The sequence below is a fragment of the Poeciliopsis prolifica genome, unplaced genomic scaffold, assembly GCF_027474105.1.
Source record: "Poeciliopsis prolifica strain line A6 unplaced genomic scaffold, Auburn_PproV2 SCAFFOLD214, whole genome shotgun sequence".
Taxonomy (NCBI): Eukaryota; Metazoa; Chordata; class Actinopteri; order Cyprinodontiformes; family Poeciliidae; genus Poeciliopsis; species Poeciliopsis prolifica.
Window position 1 is genome coordinate 94829 of NW_026562589.1, and position 21433 is coordinate 116261.

The 21433-nt window shown below is 40.0% G+C and overlaps 1 pseudogene; it reads right to left on the reverse strand.

The window, feature by feature from the left end:
* The window catches only part of LOC129356987 (growth hormone receptor-like), a 29015-nt pseudogene extending 9244 nt beyond the window's left edge, over nt 1–19771 (reverse strand).
* Between the last annotated feature and the right edge of the window lie 1662 nt (nt 19772–21433).

The window sequence follows — 21433 nt, forward strand, 5'->3', positions numbered from 1 at the left end:
TAAATATAGATTAAACTGGTAAATATAGATTAAACTGGTAAATATTGACTAAACGGGTAAATATGGATTAAACTGGTAAATATGGACCAAACTGGTAAATATGGATTAAACTGGTAAATATTGACTAAACTGGTAAATATTGACGAAACTGGTAAATATGGATTAAACTGGTAAATATTGACTAAACTGGTAAATATTGACGAAACTGATAAATATGGATTAAACTGGTAAATATTAACTAAACTGGTAAATATAGATTAAACTGGTAAATATTAACTAAACTGGTAAATATAGATTAAACTGGTAAATATAGATTAAACTGGTAAATATTGACTAAACGGGTAAATATGGATTAAACTGGTAAATATGGACCAAACTGGTAAATATGGATTAAACTGGTAAATATTGACTAAACTGGTAAATATTGACGAAACTGGTAAATATGGATTAAACTGGTAAATATTGACTAAACTGGTAAATATTGACGAAACTGATAAATATGGATTAAACTGGTAAATATTAACTAAACTGGTAAATATGGATTAAACTGGTAAATATTGACTAAACTGGTAAATATTGACGAAACTGGTAAATATGGATTAAACTGGTAAATATTGACTAAACTGGTAAATATTGACGAAACTGATAAATATGGATTAAACTGGTAAATATTAACTAAACTGGTAAATATAGATTAAACTGGTAAATATTAACTAAACTGGTAAATATGGACTAAACTGGTAAATATTGACTAAACTGGTAAATATTGACGAAACTGATAAATATGGATTAAACTGGTAAATATTAACTAAACTGGTAAATATAGATTAAACTGGTAAATATTAACTAAACTGGTAAATATAGATTAAACTGGTAAATATTGACTAAACTGGTAAATATGGATTAAACTGGTAAATATGGACCAAACTGGTAAATATGGATTAAACTGGTAAATATTAACTAAACTGGTAAATATGGATTAAACTGGTAAATATGGACCAAACTGGTAAATATGGATTAAACTGGTAAATATTAACTAAACTGGTAAATATGGACCAAACTGGTAAATATGGATTAAACTGGTAAATATTAACCAAACTGGTAAATATGGATTAAACTGGTAAATATGGATTAAACTGGTAAATATGGATTAAACTGGTAAATATTAACTAAACTGGTAAATATGGATTAAACTGGTAAATATGGATTAAACTGGTAAATATGGACCAAACTGGTAAATATGGATTAAACTGGTAAATATTAACTAAACTGGTAAATATGGATTAAACTGGTAAATATGGATTAAACTGGTAAATATTGACAAAACTGGTAAATATGGATTAAACTGGTAAATATGGATTAAACTGGTAAATATGGACCGAACTGGTAAATATGGATTAAACTGGTAAATATTGACTAAACTCGTAAATATTGACGAAACTGGTAAATACTGACTAAACTGGTAAATATTAACTAAACTGGTAAATATTGACTAAACTGGTAAATATTAACCAAACTGGTAAATATGGATTAAACTGGTAAATATGGATTAAACTAGTAAATATTAACCAAACTGGTAAATATGGATTAAACTGGTAAATATTGATTAAACTGGTAAATATTGACTAAACTGGTAAATATGGACCAAACTGGTAAATATGGATTAAACTGGTAAATATTAACTAAACTGGTAAATATAGATTAAACTGGTAAATATTGACTAAACTGGTAAATATGGATTAAACTGGTAAATATGGACCAAACTGGTAAATATGGATTAAACTGGTAAATATTAACTAAACTGGTAAATATGGATTAAACTGGTAAATATTGACTAAACTGGTAAATATTGACGAAACTGGTAAATATGGATTAAACTGGTAAATATTGACTAAACTGGTAAATATTAACTAAACTGGTAAATATTGACTAAACTGGTAAATATGGATTAAACTGGTAAATATTAACTAAACTGGTAAATATGGACTAAACTGGTAAATATTGACTAAACTGGTAAATATAGATTAAACTGGTAAATATTGTCTAAACTGGTAAATATTAACCAAACTGGTAAATATTGATTAAACTGGTAAATATTAACTAAACTGGTAAATATAGATTAAACTGGTAAATATTGACTAAACTGGTAAATATGGATTAAACTGGTAAATATTGACTAAACTGGTAAATATAGATTAAACTGGTAAATATTGACTAAACTGGTAAATATGGATTAAACTGGTAAATATGGACCAAACTGGTAAATATGGATTAAACTGGTAAATATTAACTAAACTGGTAAATATGGATTAAACTGGTAAATATTGACTAAACTGGTAAATATTGACGAAACTGGTAAATATGGATTAAACTGGTAAATATTGACTAAACTGGTAAATATTAACTAAACTGGTAAATATGGACTAAACTGGTAAATATTGACTAAACTGGTAAATATTGACGAAACTGGTAAAATATGGATTAAACTGGTAAATATTAACTAAACTGGTAAATATAGATTAAACTGGTAAATATTGTCTAAACTGGTAAATATTAACCAAACTGGTAAATATGGATTAAACTGGTAAATATTAACTAAACTGGTAAATATGGATTAAACTGGTAAATATGGATTAAACTGGTAAATATTGACAAAACTGGTAAATATGGATTAAACTGGTAAATATGGATTAAACTGGTAAATATGGACCGAACTGGTAAATATGGATTAAACTGGTAAATATTGACTAAACTCGTAAATATTGACGAAACTGGTAAATACTGACTAAACTGGTAAATATTAACTAAACTGGTAAATATTGACTAAACTGGTAAATATTAACCAAACTGGTAAATATGGATTAAACTGGTAAATATGGATTAAACTAGTAAATATTAACCAAACTGGTAAATATGGATTAAACTGGTAAATATGGATTAAACTGGTAAATATTGATTAAACTGGTAAATATTAACCAAACTGGTAAATATGGATTAAACTGGTAAATATTAACTAAACTGGTAAATATAGATTAAACTGGTAAATATTGACTAAACTGGTAAATATGGACCAAACTGGTAAATATGGACCAAACTGGTAAATATGGATTAAACTGGTAAATATTAACTAAACTGGTAAATATGGATTAAACTGGTAAATATTGACTAAACTGGTAAATATTGACGAAACTGGTAAATATGGATTAAACTGGTAAATATTGACTAAACTGGTAAATATTAACTAAACTGGTAAATATGGACTAAACTGGTAAATATTGACTAAACTGGTAAATATTGACTAAACTGGTAAATATGGACTAAACTGGTAAATATTGACTAAACTGGTAAATATAGATTAAACTGGTAAATATTGTCTAAACTGGTAAATATTAACCAAACTGGTAAATATTGATTAAACTGGTAAATATTAACTAAACTGGTAAATATAGATTAAACTGGTAAATATTGACTAAACTGGTAAATATGGATTAAACTGGTAAATATTGACTAAACTGGTAAATATAGATTAAACTGGTAAATATTGACTAAACTGGTAAATATGGATTAAACTGGTAAATATGGACCAAACTGGTAAATATGGATTAAACTGGTAAATATTAACTAAACTGGTAAATATGGATTAAACTGGTAAATATTGACTAAACTGGTAAATATTGACGAAACTGGTAAATATGGATTAAACTGGTAAATATTGACTAAACTGGTAAATATTAACTAAACTGGTAAATATGGACTAAACTGGTAAATATTGACTAAACTGGTAAATATTGACGAAACTGGTAAAATATGGATTAAACTGGTAAATATTAACTAAACTGGTAAATATGGATTAAACTGGTAAATATGGACCAAACTGGTAAATATGGATTAAACTGGTAAATATTAACTAAACTGGTAAATATGGATTAAACTGGTAAATATGGACCAAACTGGTAAATATGGATTAAACTGGTAAATATTGACCAAACTGGTAAATATGGATTAAACTGGTAAATATTGTCTAAACTGGTAAATATTAACCAAACTGGTAAATATTGATTAAACTGGTAAATATTAACTAAACTGGTAAATATAGATTAAACTGGTAAATATGGACCAAACTGGTAAATATGGATTAAACTGGTAAATATTAACTAAACTGGTAAATATGGATTAAACTGGTAAATATGGACCAAACTGGTAAATATGGATTAAACTGGTAAATATTGACCAAACTGGTAAATATGGATTAAACTGGTAAATATGGATTAAACTGGTAAATATGGATTAAACTGGTAAATATTAACTAAACTGGTAAATATGGATTAAACTGGTAAATATGGACCAAACTGGTAAATATGGATTAAACTGGTAAATATTAACCAAACTGGTAAATATGGATTTAACTGGTAAATATGGACCAAACTGGTAAATATGGATTAAACTGGTAAATATGGATTAAACTGGTAAATATTAACCAAACTGGTAAATATGGATTAAACTGGTAAATATTGACAAAACTGGTAAATATGGATTAAACTGGTAAATATGGATTAAACTGGTAAATATTAACTAAACTGGTAAATATGGATTAAACTGGTAAATATGGACCAAACTGGTAAATATGGATTAAACTGGTAAATATTGACAAAACTGGTAAATATGGATTAAACTGGTAAATATGGATTAAACTGGTAAATATGGATTAAACTGGTAAATATTAACCAAACTGGTAAATATGGATTAAACTGGTAAATATGGATTAAACTGGTAAATATGGACCAAACTGGTAAATATGGATTAAACTGGTAAATATTAACCAAACTGGTAAATATGGATTAAACTGGTAAATATTGATTAAACTGGTAAATATTGACTAAACTGGTAAATATTAACTAAACTGGTAAATATGGATTAAACTGGTAAATATGGATTAAACTGGTAAATATTGACTAAACTGGTAAATATGGATTAAACTGGTAAATATTAACCAAACTGGTAAATATGGATTAAACTGGTAAATATGGATTAAACTGGTAAATATTAACCAAACTGGTAAATATGGATTAAACTGGTAAATATTGACTAAACTGGTAAATATTAACTAAACTGGTAAATATGGATTAAACTGGTAAATATTGATTAAACTGGTAAATATTAACTAAACTGGTAAATATGGATTAAACTGGTAAATATTGACTAAACTGGTAAATATGGATTAAACTGGTAAATATGGATTAAACTGGTAAATATTGACTAAACTGGTAAATATTAACTAAACTGGTAAATATGGATTAAACTGGTAAATATGGATTAAACTGGTAAATATTGACTAAACTGGTAAATATGGATTAAACTGGTAAATATGGATTAAACTGGTAAATATTGATTAAACTGGTAAATATTAACTAAACTGGTAAATATGGATTAAACTGGTAAATATTGACTAAACTGGTAAATATTAACTAAACTGGTAAATATGGATTAAACTGGTAAATATTGACTAAACTGGTAAATATGGATTAAACTGGTAAATATGGATTAAACTGGTAAATATTGACTAAACTGGTAAATATTAACTAAACTGGTAAATATGGATTAAACTGGTAAATATGGATTAAACTGGTAAATATTGACTAAACTGGTAAATATGGATTAAACTGGTAAATATGGATTAAACTGGTAAATATTAACCAAACTGGTAAATATGGATTAAACTGGTAAATATGGATTAAACTGGTAAATATTAACTAAACTGGTAAATATGGATTAAACTGGTAAATATTGATTAAACTGGTAAATATTAACTAAACTGGTAAATATGGATTAAACTGGTAAATATGGATTAAACTGGTAAATATGGACCGAACTGGTAAATATGGATTAAACTGGTAAATATGGATTAAACTGGTAAATATTAACTAAACTGGTAAATATGGATTAAACTGGTAAATATGGACCAAACTGGTAAATATGGATTAAACTGGTAAATATGGATTAAACTGGTAAATATTGACTAAACTGGTAAATATGGATTAAACTGGTAAATATTGACTAAACTGGTAATATAGATTAAACTGGTAAATATTAACTAAACTGGTAAAATGGATTAAACTGGTAAATATGGACCAAACTGGTAAATATGGATTAAACTGGTAAATATGGATTAAACTGGTAAATATTAACCAAACTGGTAAATATGGATTAAACTGGTAAATATGGATTAAACTGGTAAATATGGACCAAACTGGTAAATATGGATTAAACTGGTAAATATGGATTAAACTGGTAAATATTGACTAAACTGGTAAATATGGATTAAACTGGTAAATATTAACCAAACTGGTAAATATGGATTAAACTGGTAAATGTGGATTAAACTGGTAAATATGGATTAAACTGGTAAATATGGATTAAACTGGTAAATATTAACCAAACTGGTGAATGTGGAGCATCCCTCACCATCACTCAGACACGGAGAAACCAGTAAAAGAAGCTGAACTGGTTTCCTGGACAGCCGTGGAGTTGGTTGACGCCGTTGCCGTTGCCTGTACTGTTGCTGTTGCCGATTAATTTCCGGCTGATGGAAATTGTTTCTCTGTTGCTGTCAGCGGTGTCTAATTAAAGCCCGTCCCTGCCAACGAGACGAGTCATGGGAGAGCGCTCCAGGCGACTCGGACGTCAGCAGGCACTCGCCCTGACGGGAGCCGTCAGGTTTCTAACGGTCAGAACCAGAACCAGAACCTTCCAGAGGCTGGAAGCAGACAAACCGCAGCATCGATTTGTCTGCATGTCCATCCGTTTGGAATGAAATCAGGCAGAAATCAGCTGATTTGCTCATTTTCAGCAGATAATCCCAGATTTTAATCTGCAGCTGAACCACAACGATGGAAGCGTCTGAGCCGCCATCCGGGGTTGAGGCGCAATCCAATCTGCGCTGATTAGCGCCGGCCCACGGGAGACCGGCCCGGTTCCACATACCGACCCTTTACAGCTTCATAGCAGAGCAGGAGGCTCAGCGACCCAGAAAGGTCGCCGCGCCGCCAACGCCACCTTCAGCCGGCCACTGGAACTACAGACTCACTCTTTGGAGTAGATGAAGACGTAGCTGGCCTGCTGCTCCACCGGGCGCCACCAGCAGGTGAAGTCCTCCATGTTGGCGGAGCGGCAGTAGTGGATCTGAGGCCTGGGGGCTGCAGGAGTCCCGGGGGCCCCGGGCTCTGCTGGAGGAACACAAACACTGTAAAAACACTGAGATTAAAACAACCATAAACAACCAAACTAAACCGATTCGATCAACTCTGGAAGAATGAGACTTGTACAACGAAAGACTTTGAGTTAATGACGCCGTCGTTCAAAACGTTTTGAGATTAAAAAACAATGACAGATTACGTTTGTGATGGTTAAAACCAAATAACTTCTCTGGTTTGAAGCAACTCCATTATTTTATGCTTTTAATTTGAAACTTCTCAGGAAGCAGCTCTAATTTTTACAAAAAAACTAAACATTTTATAGGATTTTATGATTTCTGTATCGAAAGGTTTTATCACAGCTAAAATAGTAGCCTTAGCATCTTTGTGGGTTAGCTTTAGCATCTCTGGGATTAGCCTTAGCATCTTTGTGGGTTAGCTTTAGCATCTCTGGGATTAGCCTTAGCATCTCTGGGATTAGCCTTAGCATCTCTGGGATTAGCCTTTGCGTCTCTGGGGGTTAGCTGTAGCATCTCACTGAGTGTCGTCCTCTTTCTGCCTTGAGGGGGCGCCACTGGGCATCAATCCGGACTGTCTCATCAGAATGTCCTCTGGGTCCACGAAGTGGTCAGGATATCAGATTTCTCAGCCTAACACTGACCTTTAACCCTGAACACAGCACGCTATATTTTCAGCCTGTTCTGCAGATGAACCAGCAGCTGAAGTGTCGTCACAGATTATTGATTCCTTATCGATCGGGTGAAAGCGCCGCCTCTCTGCCTCCATTTACAGGAAACAAAAGTCGTTGAATTTCTTCAAAGCAGGAGAAAACGAAACGTTTGAGAGCAGAGAATCTGTCATGAAGCGATCGGTCGGGACAGAAATACAGCAACCAGACAGGCTGCGTGGGTACGACATGTTTTAACAAAGACACGAAACAAATAGACATTTTTCAGAAATCACTTTAAAATTTCTAAATAAATATAAACTTCTGTAAATTATAAAGATTTTAACTCGACAGACATTTGAACCAAAACTTTAAATACAGGTCATGTGATTAAACATGAATATCTATGATAGCAGGTGAGAAAATATTTCAATCTGATGATAAAAACTTTCATCCAAACTTCAACTAAAAAAAAAATCAAGCCAGATCTGCAAACATCGTTTCTGTGACAAGTGTAGATTTGAACCAACAAGCAGCAGATGCTCCATCATTATTTCATCTGCGTTTGTTTGAACTTGTCTTTGGTTTGGCCACAGAAACGATGCAGGAAAACGAGCCGCGCTGCTGGGAACAGCGGCGGTTCTGAGTCAGCAGCAGTCGCAGCCAAACGGCCGCTGACGCCCCGCGGCGCAGCAGCAGAAATCAATGTGCAGCCGCCACGGCGCCCCGCTGCGCTTCCACCAAATCCATTTCTAATTGGATCCGTTCCCACCTCAACACAACGCATTTCAATCAGAGCAGGACGCACATTCAACTGGGAAGCTTTTCAACATGCACTTTCACTTCATTAGATCTGAGCCATAATTGGAAGATACAAACGTAGAATTAACAGCAACAGACCTTTACTGTAACACCTTTCAAATTTAGCCGTTTATATTTTGTATCAAAGTCGAATAATGAGAAACATCCAAACTGCAGAGCGACAGGAACGACTCAGCTTTTATTTTGTTCTTCCACAACTTCCTTTACAACCAACAAATCAGAATTAAGCAGAAATTCAGTTTGGAAAAGAATGAACAGACAAAAACGCTAGCATTAGCATGTTGCTCTTAACAGTAAGCATTATGCTCACATTAGGTAACACGCTAGTTAACAAGCTAATAATCTGATGCTATGCAGAAGTAGCTCAAACTATCTGCTGTGCTAACACGTTAGCTATTAGCAAGCACATAGCGTATTCATGGCAACAGAGCTTGTGCAAGCATATTAACGTTAGCGCACAAGCTGTCAAAAATAAACATTGCATAGTGCAGAAAGGTTAGAGAATGTTCAACCTTATGCTAATACATTAGCCAACATGTTGCTAATAAAACTAGAAGCATTATGGAACTGCTAGTTATATTCTGTGCTAGCAACAGCTTACATGCCATCGCCAAATAAAATGCTAACATAACATCAAAATAATTCTAGCAGAAATGCTAGCATCAGCATGTACAGTATTAGTAGCCAACACTGCCTCATGTTGGTCAACACTAGCAGATCAGCATCTATATCAGCTTACTTTAACTGTGCTCTATGTCTGGCCTGCTGAATAATACTAGCATGTCCGCTAACATTAACAATCTGTTTGATTAAAGGCAAAGTCAACAATTACAGGAAATGCTAACGTGTTGGAAAACACTTACAGCAAAGCTACCATTAGCCTGCTGGCTAACTTAGATATATCAGAATCAAAATATTAATTATTGATGTTAATATAAGAGTAATTAAAATCTATTTTTGCTTTTCTGCTTTAAATGACTGGTAACTCATGCTAAACGATTTTTCAAAATATTTGTGCTAATGTAGAAAAAAAACATTCAGTTTGAGTAAAACTCATTCGACGCAAAACAATTCTTCCTGAAGTTTGGTGAAAGTTAATAATGCCTGGAGGTTTTGTTTCTGAGGGGCAGTGAATGCATCGTCTCCAGTTGGAAGTAGTTTGAAGCTCCCTTTGTGAGCAGCGCGGCAGTCATGTGGCGCCGCGGCGGCTAATCCGTCAGGGAACAAACAAAGGCCTGGTGTTTAGCTTAAGAAGATCAGCAACAGGCAGAGCAAAGCATTCTGGGAACTCACCGCAGATCAAACACTCTTCCTCCCAACAGCGCCGAAAATCCAACAGTGTCCGTGGAGACAAAACGTCTCCAGAAATAAGTCGATATGATTTGACCTCTCAGAGGTCAGGAAACAGGAAACAGGAAATGATCAGAGAAACGGAGGCTTCCATAGAATCAGGATCTACAGAACCGGATCCATAGAATCAGGATCTACAGAACCGGATCCATAGAATCAGGATCTACAGAACCGGATCCATAGAATCAGGATCTACAGAACCGTCTATAAATGTCTACTGTCAACTTTGACGCTAACTGCTAGCTTGTGCTACACAGTAAAATAAAAAGGTTTCTCAAGCTTGAAAGTATAAAATGTTTACAGTTTTTATTACAAGTTTTTTTTGTTGCTTTGAACTGATTTTTGGTTCTGTTAAAAGGTCAGAGTTCACTTACATTCCTGCTTCTGAAAGATTTAGAAAAGTGACCAGAGCTGAAAGTTTGGCTCCTGATGATCAAAAATTTGAATTTGGACGAAGGTTAAATATTTAATATCGACCACCATGTTGCCACAGACACACACTAATGTTTTGGTCTGAGACAGGAGTCACCAAAACTTTGTGGGACTGGGAGCTTCTTCACGGGTACAGAGCAACACGAAGGACTACTTGTTTAATACAGTATATATAAGTATATATATATATATGATCATATTAATGTCAGGACCACTAACAATAGTTATCAGTAATAATTTACCATGATAATTAATCGCTATTATGTGATCAGAAGTTTTTAGCTCACAGAGTTTTACGTTTGATTCCTTTTGGAGTTTTTCTCTGTGATTCTAAACTGACAACAAGTGACTGAAATAAACCAAATCAAACTGATGATTGTTGCAGTAACACCTGCAGCTGCACTGAGTACCTTGACATGTTCCTTTCAATAAAAAAGAACAGTTATAGTTTTATTATCTAACCATCTGTTCTATTAGCAAAATTGTGGAAATAAAATATCTTTTGTGTCAAAACATATTAAACACACAAAGCTGTCAGTCTGAGGGATGAGGTGGGTAACCCAAAGCCTCAGTCTTATTGGTCAGTTTGCTTTTATTCATTTAACGGCTTTGTGTTTTTCTGCAAGCTAAAAATGAACCAGTTGGGTTTGAACCTCCTGTTCTACGTTCAGCCTGAGCTTCTGACAGTCTGCGCGGTTCTGGCGGGTCGCAGGTTTATAGCTTTGTTCTGGTTTGGCGAACCGAACAGCTGACGGATCCCGCTGGCTAAAACTATCACTGCACCTGACCTGCAAGAGCACAAGCTCCTCTCCAATGCACAAAAATCAGCACAAACCTGAACCAGGAGCAGCGGATTTTATCCAGACGATGCTAAATAATAAAGACATGGAAGCGAAGCCTCCTCCTCTCGGAAAGAGGTTCAGGTGTTGATTCCCAGGTTCAGGTGTTGATTCCCAGATGCGCTACGAATAACATGTTTTGGCACAATTTATTTATTTTTTCTTCACAATTTTGTTAATAGTAAATAGGGTTCAATAATAAGAAGTTATTCTTTTCTTTCTTTACTTAAAGGAAAATGTCAAGGTATGCAGAGTGCAGCTGCAGGCGCATGCGCAGTTCTGAACTTGAACAGCAGGAAAGAGTTTTATACAGAAAGCAATTTATTTTAAACGTTTTTATCATTTTCCTCTTTTGAACTCTAAATATAAACAAACGTCATTACTTCAATGTAAAAACATTTAATTAAATTTTTTTTGGTCCCTAATGATAATGGCTGTTTTTAGAAGTGGCTCCGCGGGCGCCTGAAAAGGTCCCTGCGGGCCCGGGTTGGTGACCCCTGGTCTAAGACCTAGCATAGCATAGCATATCATAGCATAGCATATCATAGCATAGCATAGCATAGCATAGCATAGTATAGCATAAGCTTACAAAGCAGTGTAGCTCATGGGCAGCAGGAAACTCACCGTTGTGGAGTTTGGCCTTGTGAGCTCCTTCCTCACCGCTGCTGCCCCCCAGAGGAAGCAGAAAGAACAGCAGCCAGAGCATCCTGCCGCTGTCCGTCTGTTCGTCTGTCCGTCCGCTGACCTGAAACAGACACACTGAGCTCAAGACGCTTCCAGGCGGCTGTGGGGATGTCTGACGATCCTGAAGGACCAGAAGAAGAAATCCTCCAGAGAGCATCAGCGCGGCGGCCAGATTTCCTCTGAGCCTCAAACTCACCACCACCTCCTCCGGCCTGAACGTCCCACAGGGGGCGCTAGCGCTCCCAAGCACACCCAACAAGCAGAGATTATTTCTGGAATGTTTCCATGGGACGTGTGTCGGTGTGAACGCATTGACCGCAGCAGAAATATTAATATTTATGAACCATGTTGCTGTATAACCGGGTTTCATCTGAAGAAGCTTGAATGAAAATGTTGCTTCAGCATCTGAAGTTTATTAATCATTTATGTTTTTGCTCAACCACAGATCAGAATTCATCATTAAATGATTAAAAAACCAGCTAACCTTCCTCTGCATGCTAGCTGCTAGCTGCTCATGCCGCCATGTTGGTTTGGGAGCAGATGAGAGTTCACATCAGGACATTTCATATTTCCAAAACAAACCTTTAATCTGCTCCAGAAATCCTGATTTAGAAAAGAGTTCAGAGAAACAATCAGGAATTACTGGCCTACAAAGACGCTTTTCAGCTCATTTCTGCTGTTTCCTACCATTGCAGGGTAATCCACTCAGCTGGTCACTAACCTCAATGTTCTCTAATCTCTGACGTTCCAGGAATTAGACCCAGCCACCAGACCTGAACAACAATCTGAGCTGCAGCCGGTTCCTTCAGATGGAGCAGCTGGGAGAGGAAAGATGGAATCCTCTTATCCACTGGAGCGACGGCTGAGCATATGCAGCCTGACAGGGCAGGGAGAAACACACACACACACACACACACACACACACACACACACACACACACACACACACACACACACCAGGAGACCATCAAACAAGCAGATTTACACACATCACACTCTCCTGCACCAGCACACACATACACACAATCCCAAACCACACAAACTGTCTTCATGTATAGATCATCTGGGTCTGAACCAGAAAAACACAAAATGCTGGAAGAAAGAGCTGAACCAGAGGAGACACTCCCGGTCCTCCCGGTCCTCCCGGTCCTCTACCTCTACAGAATCCCAGAGACAAACCAACAACTTACTGTTCTGGACTGAAAGTCCAGAAACAAAATATAAATATGCTGGATGGTCGGTTGGTTGGATGGTCGGTTGGTTGTTGGATGGTCGGTTGGTTGGATGGTCGGTTGGTTGAATGGTTGGATGGTCAGTTGGTTGGATGGTCGGTTGGTTGAATGGTTGGATGGTCAGTTGGTTGGATGGTCGGTTGGTTGGATGGTCGGTTGGTTGGATGGTCAGTTGGATGGATGGTTGGTTGGTTGGATGGTCGGTTGGTTGGATGGTCGGTTGGTTGGATGGTCGGTTGGTTGGATGGTCGGTTGGTTGGATGGTCGGTTGGTTGGATGGTCGGTTGGTTGGATGGTCGGTTGGTTGGATGGTCGGTTGGATGGATGGTTGGTTGGATGGATGGTTGGTTGGTTGGATGGTCAGTTGGTTGGATGGTCGGTTGGTTGGATGGTCAGTTGGATGGATGGTTGGTTGGTTGGATGGTCAGTTGGTTGGATGGTCGGTTGGTTGGATGGTCGGTTGGTTGGATGGTCGGTCGGTTGGTTGGATGGTCGGTTGGTTGGTTGGTCGGTTGGTTGAATGGTTGGTTGGTTGGATGGTCAGTTGGTTGGATGGTCGGTTGTTTGAATGGTCGGTTGGTTGCATGGTCAGTTGGATGGATGGTTGGTTGGTTGGATGGTCGGTCGGTTGGATGGTCAGTTGGTTGGATGGTCGGTTGGATGGATGGTCGGTTGGTTGGATGGTCGGTTGGTTGGATGGTCGGTTGGTTGGATGGTCGGTTGGTTGGATGGTCGGTTGGTTGGATGTCGGTTGGTGGTTGGTCGGTTGGTTGGTTGGTCGGTTGGTTGGATGGTCGGTTGGTTGGATGGTCGGTTGGTTGGATGGTCGGTTGGTTGGATGGTCGGTTGGTTGGATGGTCGGTTGGATGGATGGTTGGTTGGATGGATGGTTGGTTGGTTGGATGGTCAGTTGGTTGGATGGTCGGTTGGTTGGATGGTCAGTTGGATGGATGGTCGGTTGGTTGGATGGTCAGTTGGTTGGATGGTCGGTTGGTTGGATGGTCGGTTGGTTGGATGGTCGGTCGGTTGGTTGGATGGTCGGTTGGTTGGATGGTCAGTTGGTTGGATGGTCGGTTGGTTGGATGGTCGGTTGGTTGGATGGTCAGTTGGTTGGATGGTCGGTTGTTTGAATGGTCGGTTGGTTGCATGGTCAGTTGGATGGATGGTTGGTTGGTTGGATGGTCGGTCGGTTGGATGGTCAGTTGGTTGGATGGTCGGTTGGATGGATGGTCGGTTGGTTGGTTGGATGGTCGGTTGGTTGGATGGTCGGTTGGTTGGATGGTCGGTTGGTTGGTTGGATGGTCGGTTGGTTGGATGGTCGGTTGGTTGGATGGTCGGTTGGTTGGATGGTCAGTTGGATGGATGGTTGGTTGGTTGGATGGTCAGTTGGTTGGATGGTCGGTTGGTTGGATGGTCAGTTGGATGGATGGTTGGTTGGTTGGATGGTCAGTTGGTTGGATGGTCGGTTGGTTGGATGGTCGGTTGGTTGGATGGTCGGTTGGTTGGTTGGATGGTTGGATGGTCGGTTGGTTGGATGGTTGGTTGGATGGTCGGTTGGTTGGATGGTCGGTTGGTTGGATGGTTGGATGGTCGGTTGGTTGGTTGGATGGTCAGTTGGTTGGATGGTTGGATGGTTGGATGGTCGGTTGGTTGGTTGGATGGTTGGATGGTCGGTTGGTTGGATGGTTGGTTGGATGGTCGGTTGGTTGGTTGGATGGTCAGTTGGTTGGATGGTTGGATGGTTGGATGGTCGGTTGGTTGGATGGTCGGTTGGTTGGTTGGATGGTTGGTTGGATGGTCGGTTGGTTGGTTGGATAATCGGTTGGATGCCTGCCTGCTGCTCTGGACCAGTTGCTCTGAAAACCTTGCGTTGCGTCAACACAGCGCAGCAACGCGGCAACAATGGACTCGTCCTCGAGAGCCGCAGCAACAAATCCAGGAATAATCCCTGCTGGATCTGAGATGCAGATTAGAGGCTCTAATCCAGAGACACGACTTCCAAGCAGATCAGATTCTCCAACTGGAATCAGATCCAGGAACCGCTGGTTCACCAGGGAGGAACCGCCGACCCGACCAACCGGACCCGACCGGACCTGACCCGACCCGACCCGACCGGGACCCGACCCAACCCGACCCGACAGGACCCGACCGACCCGACCCGACCCGACCGGACCCGACCGGACCTGACCCGACCCGACCCGACCCGACCCGACCGGACCCGATCCACTGCCTGGTTCTGCTGCTGACATCGGCACAGAAAGCAGCGATGACCTCAGAGTCACAGCTGCTGCTCAGCAACCTGGGAAGGGTCAAAGTTCATGTCCTGCAGCACGGTGGTGGCGGTCCGGTGATGTGGGCTGGTTTTACCGTCAGGTTGTGGATGTTCTCCAGGATTCTCTCTGACCTTTGAAAACGAGTCCAGCTCAGGCCCAGAGGCCCGGCGGGGGGGCGGGGCGTTTCCTTTGTTGTAATTTTATTCCGATTGTTTTCTCCAGCGGTTCCGATTCTATTCCGTCTGCTCGGGTTGGGTCATGTGAAGCTGTGAGTCTCTGCGTTAGCATCAGGAGGGGCAACATGTGCAGCCTTGTCACATGTCTGCTGGTCCGTTCTGCCCCGCCTCCAGGGATCTTCTCACAGTGAGCTGACAGAACTGCCCCGGGGGGCAAACAGCCCTAAAAGCCCATGTGACTGTCAACACGCAGCAGCTCTATTTCTGTCCGGATGCTGATCCAAACCTCCAGGGAAACTTCAGGAAGAAAAAGCTGCTTCAAGCTGAAAAACTCCCATCAGCCCCGGTGGCTGTTAGCGTCAGTACGGCTAACGGCGTCTGCTGCTTCCTGGTAGGAAACTGGAGGAGAGCAAGCAGGAAACGGTCCGGACCGGGAAGAGAAGGCGGCCAGCTGTTTGATGCTGCGTTTCCTTCAGCGGCACCACGAGGGAGGCTGCAGCAGCAGAGAAACTGTTAGCTTAGCTGCTAACAACAAAGCTTCAGCTAGTCTTTAGCTTCCTGCTTCGGCTCAGATCCACATCATAACCACTTTGACGTCTTCGTCCATCTGGTTCCCTGAATCAGACGCTGGATCTCAGCGTTTGCACTGCTTGACCTCACTTCCTGTCTCTGTGTCAGACGGGTCCGTCTCCGTCTTAGAGCCTCCGGCTTGACGACGCTGTGCTGTTTTTTCCATGATCCTCCTGGTCTTTCAGAGCCTGAGGCGAAGCGTCTCCTGAATCGGAAGGGATCGGGCCTCTGAGGCCGATGAACGGTCGGCAGCCTGAGCGCGCGCCGCCGCCAATCTAATCATCTAATCATCTGGCTGAAGGGCCTAATTAAAGGCCGCAGCAATCCAAACCTCCAGGGGAATTTCCTGCTGCTGATTGGATAGCTCTGCTCTAATCGCCGTTTATCTGTTCCGCGTGATAAACGAGGAAAACAAGCCAAATTAAATCAGTTTCTGTTCCCAGGCCAAGGCTGGACTTTGACTGGGCCGTTTTAACACCTTCATGACCTGCGGCGCAGATCTCAGGACGCCGCCAACTGTCGCCATGGTTACTGCCTCCTCATCACGCCGCTGAACTCAGAAGGTTGAAACCCAAACGGATCAGACTACTTCCTGAAACTCTCCGTGAGAAGTCAAAGGTCCCCATCACCGCTCTGACCTCTGACCCTAAAGGCCACCAGCGGACACGGTGATGGCAGCGTCATGCTGAGGGAGATTTCCAGACGGACCAGCGGTTCTGTTCAGAAACCGGATCAGAACCTGTTGAAATGCTCAGGTTGTGACTCGACCGTCCATCAGTTCATTAATGCTGATTTTCATGCCGAAGCAGCTTGGTGCTGCAGCTTGGTGCTGCAGCTTGGTGCTGCAGTGCACAGAAAACCTGTTTCAGAATAAAATCAACTTTAGGAGCTTTTGCTGAACAGCTGACTGGAAAATAATGTTTATTAATGTTTATTAATGTTTATTATTTATTAATGTTTATTAATGTTTATTACTGTTTATTAATGTTTATTAATGTTTATTATTTATTAATGTTTATTAATATTTATTAATGTTTATTACTGTTTATTAATGTTTATTAATATTTATTCATGTTTATTAATTTTTATTAATATTTATTACTGTTTATTAATGTTTATTGATATTAATTAATATTTATTCATGTTTATTAATGTTTATTAATGTTTAATAATGTTTACTAATGTTTATTAATGTTTATTAATGTTTATTACTGTTTATTAATGTTTATTAATTTTTATTAATATTTATTAATGTTTATTAATATTTATTCATGTTTATTAATGTTTATTAATGTTTATTAATGTTTATTAATGTTTATTAATGTTTATTAATATTTATTCATGTTTATTAATGTTTATTAATGTTTACTAATGTTTATTAATGTTTATTAATGTTTATTAATGTTTAATAATGTTTATTAATGTTTATTAATGTTTATTAATGTTTAATAATGTTTATTAATGTTTAATAATGTTTATTAATGTTTATTAATGTTTATTAATGTTTATTAATGTTTATTAATGTTTATTAATATTTATTAATGTTTATTAATGTTTACTAATGTTTACTAATGTTTATTAATGTTTATTAATGTTTATTAATGTTTATTAATGTCTCTATTTATTAATATCTTGACTTTTTCTCACATAAACGTCTCCATGGCAACCAAACCGAGGAGCTGAACCTTCAGGAACCAGAACCGGGTCGGGTCCAAACGGATGAACAACATGGTTCTGGACGGACAAACAGAACCATCTGGTGTTTGGCTAGAGCAGCATCAACCAATCAGACGCCTCCATTGCTTCTGCTCAGAAAGATTAGAGCCAATCAAATATTTCTGACAAAATCAACCAGGAAGGAGGCAAGGAGACAAGGAGGGAAGGAGGCAAGGAGGGAAGGAGACAAGGAGGCAAGGAGGCAAGAAGACAAGGAGAGAAGGAGGGAAGGAGGCAAGGAGGAAAGGAGACAAGGAGGCAAGGAGGATATTGATCATTCGTCTTTGTCACAGGGTGTAAAAATTTCTCCAAGCTTCTGGCTGCATCAACTCCTGCTGGACTCACATCACAGCTGGTGAGGTCAGAGGTCAATGTCAACTTTATTGATATAGCACTTTAAAACAGGTATAAAGCTGCACCAAGTGCTGCACAAATACATAAAACAGAATATCACAAATTGCTTCAGTTAAAAGCCAACGAATGAAAATGAGGTTTGAGAAGTGATTTAAAATGATCCAGGCTGCTAGCATATCTAATCTGATCAGATTAGATCTGCTAGCAGATTTAATCTGATCAGATTAGATCTGCTAGCAGATCTAATCTGATCAGATTAGATCTGCTAGCAGATCTAATCTGATCTAATCTGATCAGATTAGATCAGATTAGATCAGATTAGATCAGATTAGATCTGCTAGCAGATCTAATCTGATCAGATTAAATCTGCTAGCAGATCTAATCTGAAAAGGCTAATTGTTCCATAAATTAGGAGCAACAACAGAAAAAGCCCGATCTCCTTTCCTTAGTCGGTCTGAGGGTCTGGAAGTAAAAGCTGATTGTTTGATCTGAGGGTTCTGGACACAGACTGACATTTTAAAGAGGTCAGTAAGGAACGGCGTCATTCTTCCAGCCACCGACCCGGTTCTCCTCCAAACCGGGTCAATTACAGTGTGTTGGTTCCACTGAACAGCCGGAGGAGAACCGACAGAACCAAACAGAGACGGGAAGGTTCTGCAGCAAGAAATGATCCAAGACGATTCAAACTCCACGTTTATGTCAGCAAAGCCAAAAACCATCAAAACTCTGCAGTCATTCTGGTTAAACTGGACATTTTTATACTTTTAAATGTTCTCCTGCCAGCCAATCAGAGGACAGAGACTTCTTAAAGAGACAGCACACATTCCTCTGAAAATCTCACCCAGCAAATGGAAGAACTGAGATGATTTGGATTTATGCAGAAAAGCATCAGATCTGAAAACAGCTGGAGGTGCGTTTATGGACTGATGACAGTAGGAGTTCATAGTTTGGGTCAGATCAGATTGACCCCAGAACCTGGAACAATATCACAGCAGAAAGTGGATAAAAAGTCACAATCACATAATAATGAACCAAAGAAACATCAGCAAACTGGTTGAAAACCTGTGATTCAAGTTTCCACAGCAACGAGAATATAGATCATGTAAACATGTAAAGATGTGTTCACATGTGAACATGTTCACATGTTCACATGTGGACATCTTCCTGTAACATCAAACTCAGCTCTTGGTTCTGGATCCTGCAGCGGGACAGAAAGTCTTTCACTTCCATCAGCAGCAGCTCAATAATCATCAATAATCACATTCAATCTGCGGAGCCGCACCTGAGCGGCGGCCTCACCTGGAGCTCCTGAAGCCGCGCGTGGAGGCTGCTGGCCGGCTGGCGCCGCGCGCTGCTCGGTTCCGGTCGGTCCGTTTGTCTGTCTGTCGGTTCTGCTGCTGCTCTCTGAGCCCAGCCCGTCCCCCCCCCGCGCTAAGGCGCTTTGCCTCCACCTGATCCCGCGTCATCCGCCGGCTCCAGCCGGAGCCCCGCCCCTCCGCGCGCCCTGCGGCGGCCCGATAAGAACCAGGGTTTGTTCTGCAGAACCGCAGCAGAACCAGATCAGACCCGCTTCACTTCCTCTGCTCCTCATGGCTGAAACAGAAACAGTTGATCCTCCACAAGCAGTGGCTTCGGCCCGTGACGTCACAGCACAAATAAGGTGGGGGAGGGGCGTCAATAAAAAGTTCCCGTCATTATTGACCACGTGATGAACAACAACCTCCAAGAATCATTTCTGATTGAACAGATCTGGACATTTTGTTCCTGAAAGCTAATGCTAACTGAGCTTATGCTAACTGAGCTTGTGCTAACTGAGCTCATGCTAACTGAGCTCATGCTAACTGAGCTGGAAGGTTCAGCTGCAGTTCCACCGCCGGCCTGCAGAGGGCAGCATGGAAATGGTGCAGATCCATAAAGATGAAGCTCTAGAGATAGATTGAATAGATCAGAACCTCCAAAGTGAAAGAAATGGTCGGCGGCGCCGAGCCGGTCCAGATTTCTCCAGAACCCAACATGGCTGCCCGGTCCGTTTAGCTACGCTGCGGTTCCATAACCAGTTAGCCTCACTGGGATCACTGGGAAGGCGGGGCTAAACCCAGACACCCATCATGGCGTCATGCTGGTAGGACAGCTAGAATGTTAGCATGTTAGCATGTCTCCTTCTTGTCTTGGGCAGGGACGGGTTTCTGTCCTCCAATCAATGGACCACGTCCTAAGGGCAGTGGCGCCGCCCCGACCTGACCTTTGACCTGTGGACCTTCACCTGAAGCGGGGTGAGGAACGGAGCGGGTCGGTCTGAGAAGCAGAGTGAAGATGGACCCGAGCCGAACCGAGCCGAACCGCTCAGTGGACCCGGCTGGATGTTCCAACATACCGACTATCCTCAACACACTCACTGGTTCTGGACCAGAACCGGACCAGAACTGGCTCCAGTTCCCAAAGTTCTGGTCCCACTGAGGTTCTGGTCTTGGCCCGGTTTGTGGAGGAAGTTAGCTTGCTAATGGATCTCCTCTGCTTCTGATTGGTGCGTCCAGAACTTAAATATCTGAGGAGGAAGCTGCTACTGCATTGTGTGATGTCACTTCCTCCTTCTAGAGCCCTGAAGTTTCCATGGTGACGGTGCAGCATCAGGGCGGCTCATGATGATGATGTCACCATCGCTAGGCAACCGTTATTGCCAGTGATGTAATCCCACTTCTGTCAGATTAGGAGGAAAAATCTCCTGAAAGCCTTTTGTGTAGATTACATCTACACCTCTGATGACCTTTGACCTCTGCTTTCCAGAACTAACATTTCACCATTAAAGTAAACTGCACTTTAATTAGGCCATTCCAGCAAGAACATGCGGTGATCAGAACCATCCAACATGGCGTCTTCTTTTTGAGTTTATGATTTCCAGGTTTAGCTGAGCCGCTGTTAGCCGCTGTTAGCCGCTGTTAGCGGCTGTCAGCTACTGTTAGCTGAGCCACTGTTAGCTCAGCAATTTGAATTGTTGCTAATTGACCAATCAGAAGCTTAGGAAGCTATGACATCATGAAGAGGAGGAACGAGGTCACATTGGACACTAGAAGCTGTAGTGAATGTAAACATCTGGTTTCAGCTGGAAACAGCTTCATTAGCTTTTCTGC